Raw genomic sequence first — 7,002 nt, forward strand, 5'->3', positions numbered from 1 at the left:
TAGCTTGCAGGGTCACTGTCTATCCACCTCTAACGTACTGGCATGATGTCAAAAATCATGAGAGAATTTTCTTGGTCAAAGAACAAAAATCCCCTGTTACATGGTCATCTCCATCATGAATCTCCATCCTTGGAGGTTTTTAAGACCCAGCTAGACAAGCCTTGGCTGGGATAGTATAGCTGCGGATGGTCCTGGTTTGAGCGGGGGGTTGCACTAGATCAGTGGGTCTCAACCTTTTTTGTACCAGGACTCATTTGTAAACATCAAGGGCCAGTTCCAAGCCACAGCCTGCTAGCCCGGCCTTAGCACTCAGCCACCTTCCCCCAGTGCTGGCAGGCACCTGCCCCACCTCACACACCCATCCCCTCTACACACCTCCCCCCCGAACAGTGCCCAAGCCCTGGCCCTCCAACCATCACTCCCCATATGCTTTCAGGTGCTGGGGATGTTCCCACAACCCTGCCTGGCTTCATACCAGCCACATGCATGTGCAGGCACAGATGCATGTGCACCGAGTGCTTCCAATTGCCCTAAGCAGCTCCTTGCAGGCTGGAATTCTGGAATGCTGCCATTCCAGGCAAAGGGAAACCTGAGCTCTCTTGTGTTTTTCTGGGACTTGCTTGTGGCCCTTGCAAATATTCTTGCAACCCACTTTTGGGTTGCAACCCATGGGTTGAGAAATATCGGACTAGATGACCTCCTGAGGTCCATTCCAACCGTAATTGTCTATGACTCTATGTTGAGGGATGATTGGAAAAGAAAAATCAGCCAGTCTCTTGTCCATCTATACATTTTTCACCAGGTCCTCATGACAAAGTTCTGCCAGGTTTTATATACAGGCAGTCCTCAACTTACAATGTTTCGAGTTACAATGTTTTGCACTTAGAGTGTTTATAAATTGACACCCTGTTTCACCTTTATGACCTCAGTTTCGACTTTACAATACTTGATCCAATGCAACACCATGCCAATGAACAAGTTCGCTGTGTCGTTCATCTCTGTGGAGAACATCTGTCCAAACTTCCTCGGACACTTCCTTTAAGAAAGCAGACAAGACTCCAGAAAAACCTGCAGCCAAGACTCCTGAAAAGATTCCAACCAAGAAGCCTTCAAAAAGTCCAACCAAGAGCCTTTCAAAAAGTCCAGAAAAGTCTCTTCAAAGAAGTCCTTCCAAATCAATATGATTGCTATTTACAATATAAATACATTCAGGTACCTATATTACTCATCTATAATTGATCAAGTACAAAATTCTGGGGTATTTTTAGTGCAAATAGGGCCTGGGTTCAGGAACTAATCCCCATTCATAACATTGTTTCTTATGAGAAAATTGGTTCCAAGTTACAATATTTCAACTTAAGATGCAGTTTTCAGGAATCAAGAACCAATTGTGTCGTAAGTCCAAGGACTGCCTGTATATAACCCCTCGGAGCATTAAATCCTAGTCCCTCAAATAGCAACTCATCACATGACTGGTAGGCATTCAGACATTTTAAAATCAAAAAGGACCATTAGACCACCTACAGTATGTACAGAAGTTACATTTTTCACACAATGAAGCCACCAATAGTTCTCTATAGCCCTAATATAACATTTGGGGCTGCAAGGTGCTTTAAAGATGGCAGAACACATGACAAGTTAAGCCTCATTTGATATAGCATCAGATGAAGGTGCTCTAGAGCAAAGCCTGTGTACAGGTTTGCACTGAGGGTAAATTTTGGGTGATTCTACCTACATCCCAGGAGCCTTTGTGGGGCTGGGCTGCTGCTTGCAACTGAGTTCCACCCCCAGGCTGTCATAGAGAAGAGACAGAAAAGGATCTGTCTCCTCTTAGCAGCTGGGTGGGGGCTGGAGGGAGAGGAAGGGAGCCCTGCCTACCACAGCTACCCCTACTGGAGTACTGGGGGGAACAGGGCCAGGCCTGTGCAGCAGGGAAGGCTGCATTCTCCCCCCAGCCCAGATCTGGTCACAGCAAAGCCAAGGTGCTGTCAAGAGGCTTGAGCAGGGAGGGGGGAAGGGGGAAAACAGAGCCCCACCCCTGCCTCATGGGCCCAGCCTGGCTACCCCTACTGGGGTCTTGGGGCAAGCTGGGCTGGGCGCACAAGGCAGGGGGCCTTCATTTCTTGCCTCCCACCCCAGCTCCAGGTGTGGCAGCCAAGAAGCTGCTGCTATCAAGGGGCTCGCATGGGGGCGTGGAAAAAGGAAGCCTCCTCCCCCGCCATGCAGGCCCTGAGACTCCAGCAGAGGTATTTGGCAGGCTCCATTCTGCCCCCCTTTCCCCCAGCTGCTGCTGACACTTGACAGCTGGTCAGGGGGCTGGGAGGAGCGGGAGTGGGCGGTTGGGGAGAAGGTCAGTCCAACAGCCTCCTGGGAGGCTTCTGGAGCACCCCTGCCTGTTGGCCAGGTTCAGTGCAGGTTGGGTCCCAGCTCCCCCCACCCAACAGGCAAACACCAGTTGGTTATTTATTTGATTATAGTATTACATTATCATATTTGTTGATTATATTATAATATTAAATTATTATCGTTTATTCAATATTGACTTACTTGTGTATCAGCATTTCCATTATTTTGCCCAGGACTGACCTTAGACTATCCAGTCTGTGTATCGGCTTGCCCCTTTTGAACATTGACACAATATTAGTGAATGCCTGTTGGGCTCATGGCACTCTAACTATGGTGCTTTTGTGTAAAGCGCCATAGTTAGGACACATCTCTGACAGGCTGCCTAAACACGTCTGCACTCCCCTAAACTGACCTCTTATATAACACAGGGCATAATTACCTCTTTTGGGCCCGGTCACTTGGGTTTGGCCACACCTTTCTTCTTTAGATTAGGAGCCTCTTAAAAACATATATGTTCTCCTCACGAAGGAACATTGTAATCAAGGTGCCTCTCAATCTTCCTTTCAATAAATTGGACAGATTGAAGTCTTTCACTGCAAGACATTTTTTTCAGTCCTTGAATGATTTTGGCTCTTTTCCCCATTCTGTCTAATTTTCCAACATCCTTGTAAAAACAGTACCAAAACTGAACTGATTCTAGTATTGATCTCTCCACTACTGTGTGTGGCAACAAAGACATCTCCTACTTCTACTCCCTAATGTCCTCTTATATACTGATAGCATTGCACTGAAATGGCATGTTGAGTTGGTTGTTTATTGTCAACCATAATTGCTTTTGAGTCACTGCGGTCAAGGTTATAGTCCCCCATTATGTAGGTATGGCCTGCACTACTTGTTACTAGATATATGACCTTGCAGTTGACCATAGTAAAACGTAGTTTGTTTGAATGAGTCCAGTAACCAAGTGAGTCAGTTTGCTCTGTGTGACTCCCCTGTCCTCATTAGGACTTTCCACTGCACTAGTTTGTGAATCATTCTTTTATTTTATCTACAGTGGGCGCATCTATGCATGCAATTAATGTGTACAGATAAACTCCGGAGCTTATTGCTCCAGAGTTTTTGCTCCTAGATGCACTATTTGAATGTGTGCCCAGGAGCAAAAAATTCTGGGGCAATTAGCTTCAGAGTTTATTAATGCTCATCACATGGAGCCTGATAGGAGCAGCCCAGGCTAGCAGGAGACCCAGAGGGTCAGTCTGCTAGCCCAGGGATGCTCTGACCAGGCTCCATGTGCTGCAGAGTGGCTGGCTGAGACATGGGTGCTTCAGTACAGGGCTAGCTAGCAGGCTGCCCCCACAATGAAGTGTCCTTGAGGCCCAGCCAGGTGCTCCATGGCATGTGAAGCCCTGCCAGAGCAGCTCTGGGCTGGCAGGTGCAGCGGGAGGGCTAGCTGAGGCACAAGGGTGCTTCAGTATAGGCCTGCCTTCCAGCTAGCCCTGTACTGAAGCACCCTCGTGTCTCAAGCCCGCCCCTCTGCAGCACATGGAGCCTGGTCAGAGCAGCACTGGGCTGGCAGACTGACCTTTTAGGTTCCCTCCATGTGCTGTGCATGAACAAACTCTGAAGCTAATTGCCCTGCATTTTTTTGGTCCTGGGCACATATGTGCAGCAGGGGTGCTGGCTGAGGCACGAGGGTGCTTTAACATGAGAGCTGCTCATGCCCCAACCAGCCGCTACACAGCACATGGAGCCTTGCTGGAGCAGCCAGCCCAAGGCTGTTGTAACAGGCCTCCACATACTATGGAGCAGCTGGCTGAGGCACAGTGGTGCTTCAGTGAGGAGGCAGTCTTCCAGATAGCCCCATGCTGAAGCAACCTTTTGTCTCAGTCAGTCCCTCCACAGCATGTGGAGCCCTGCAGCTCTGGGGCTCCATGTGCTGCCCAGTTGGCTGGCTGGAGCATGAGGGCAGTGGCGATGTGCAAGGGGTACGCAGGGGTGCATGTGTACCTCCTGACTGGCCGTGCTCACCACTTAGGCAATGGGCAGGGAGGGCAGGTGGGAACACCTGTGCCCCCCTGCAAGTGCTGGCCGGTTAGTGCAGCCGCTCCCAGAAGCAGCTGCAGCCATCAACCACAGCAATTGTCCATTGCGGGGTCCCCCTGGGCAGTGAGTTTGGACACAGGGGACTCCCCCCTGGTCAGCAGGATCAGCTGCAGGGGGACTGTGCCCCCCGACTAAGACAGACCAGTCGCCCATGCATGAGGGTGCTTCAGTGTGGGGGCTGCCTGCCGGATAGCACTATGCTGAAGCACCCTCATGCCCCAGCCATCCCCATTACTATCTACACATGAGTTTAAGCACAGTAATTTATTGCACCATCAGATAGTACTTGTGTCTGACAGGACTATCCAATGATGCAGTAAATTAGTCTACATCGGCCTAATTGTGCATATGTAAATGGTGATGCTTTACTGCACAGTGAATTAGTCTACTGTGCAGTAAAGCACACAGGTAGGCATGGCCAGTGGTTTTATATTTGCATCCATATCATTAGTAAAAACATTGTATTGTAATGTGTCTATTATTGGTCCCTGTGGGGAAACTCCACTAAAAACCTGTCCAGTAAATGATGATTCCACATTTACAGCATTTATTGTGTTCTGTCAGCTTGATTTCACCCATTTAATATGTGCTTTTTTGATATTGCATAGAGCTCATTTTTAATCAGTCTGTCAAATGTCTTATAAAAGCCTATTATGTCTATGCTGTTACCAGATTTGTAATCTCATCAAAAAAATTAAATAAGGTTTGTTTGACCAGACCTATTTTCCATAATCCTGTGTTGACAGGATTTAATTATATTCCTGTCTTTTGATTCAATATTGACTAACTTGTGTATCAGCATTTCTATTATTTTAGCCAGGACTGACATTAGACTATCCAAAAAGCACTATATCTGAGTGATTCAGCTTGCCTCTTTTGAACATTGACACCATATTAGCACAGTTCCTGTCTTCTGGAATATTCCCAATATTTACAGATCTACTAAATAACACCACCAAGAGATCTCCCCAGTCAACATTTTTAGGACTCTGGGGTACAGTTATCATTGTCAGCTAACTTAATATGTTCACTTCTTAGATGCTGTTCAACATCTTTCTCAGACAGTATGGGTTGGAAAATATGTCATCATCTTCATCTGTTACAAGTACAGCATCCTGTTTCTTCCCAAAAATGAATCAGGAATATTTATAGAATCACTCTGCTTTTTCTTTATCAAATTTATTTTTCTGTAACACTCCATTAAATAATGGACCTACACTATTGCAAGGTTTTTTTTGTTCCTCATGTATTAGAAAAAAACACTTTTCTTCGAAGGCTGTAAATAGACATTTCATTTGACATGGGCCTGATTGTCCCAGGTTTGGGCCTGGATCAAAGCATGCATGGCACAGTCATTTACATGTCATCCGTATAAATTACATTGCTGCTCCTCCACCAGTGAGGAGCACAAAGCTTGGTGGGATTATCTCAGGGAAAAGCACAGTAACCTTATAAATGCACACAGCTGTGTCCCAGTAAAAGTGTTGATACATTTTATCCCACACACTTCTGAGGAACTTGAAGCAAGACAGTAGAACTGTACTGTGGGATCCTGGGACATAAGGCTTTCTCCCAAGACAAATGTGATGTCTAATTTACACCTTTATTGCCCTTAGCTTTGTCAGTTACGGTGTTTTCCCAGATACCCTCAATTTATCTTATTAATTCTCTGCACCTGATAACTTTTAATTTATACTGATTGCCATTTACTTCCCCTTTTCCCCATTTTTCAAAACTGTATTCATCAAACATTGTTATTTATATATTGCACTCTTAAGAAGCAGAGGCAGAAGAGAAGATAAAGGAAGTTTATGTTTTATTTATGAAGTCCATGCCATGGTGATGAGCTGAAGCTTTTGGAGCAACAAGCACAATCTTACTGATTTTTTTACAAGAGGCAAAGAGGACACTCCACCCATTTTGTGTAAGATTGGTGACTCAGTCAGAGACTTTCTGTGTATAGGCAGAAGTCCTCGGTTCACTTCTCAGCCTATCCAGACAGCTTGTTTGGGCATAAAAATAAAAAATTGCTTGCTCGGGGTGGCTATGGGACAGACAGTAGCGTCTGTGTCAAGCAGCTTGCGTGGTTGTATTGCACCATGCTGTAACCAGAATGGAACTTTCTTTATGCATGACCTGGTGTCGTGCATACAGTACTATCCACAAAGGGAGCTTTGTACTCAATAGAGTAGAACTGAGTGAATAATTAATTTAAACTATTCAACAAATCAGAATGTGTATCCAAGTAGTAAGGCTGTGTATGATTTTTGTTCTGGAAAGACCCCTGATCTGGTTTATAGCTTGTGCCAACACTAGCTTATTCCTTGCTTTCTCTTGCTTGCCACATCCTGGGTCTGTGTTCAAATACTGGTCTTAAAGCTGTCTTTATTGTACATATATTTCCAGGTACCATAAGAGGTCTCCAACGTGGCCCCAGGCTAGCATCAGCACAGCAAAAGGCACAAAAGGGAGATGCCACACACCTGTTACCTGACTACCATGCTTCTCACCTGCTGTTGCAGTCCTTACTTCTCTGTTCAGAAAACAATCAAT

Source organism: Crocodylus porosus, unplaced genomic scaffold, assembly GCF_001723895.1.
Source record: "Crocodylus porosus isolate Cpor-Errol unplaced genomic scaffold, CroPor_comp1, whole genome shotgun sequence".
NCBI classification, from domain to species: domain Eukaryota; kingdom Metazoa; phylum Chordata; order Crocodylia; family Crocodylidae; genus Crocodylus; species Crocodylus porosus.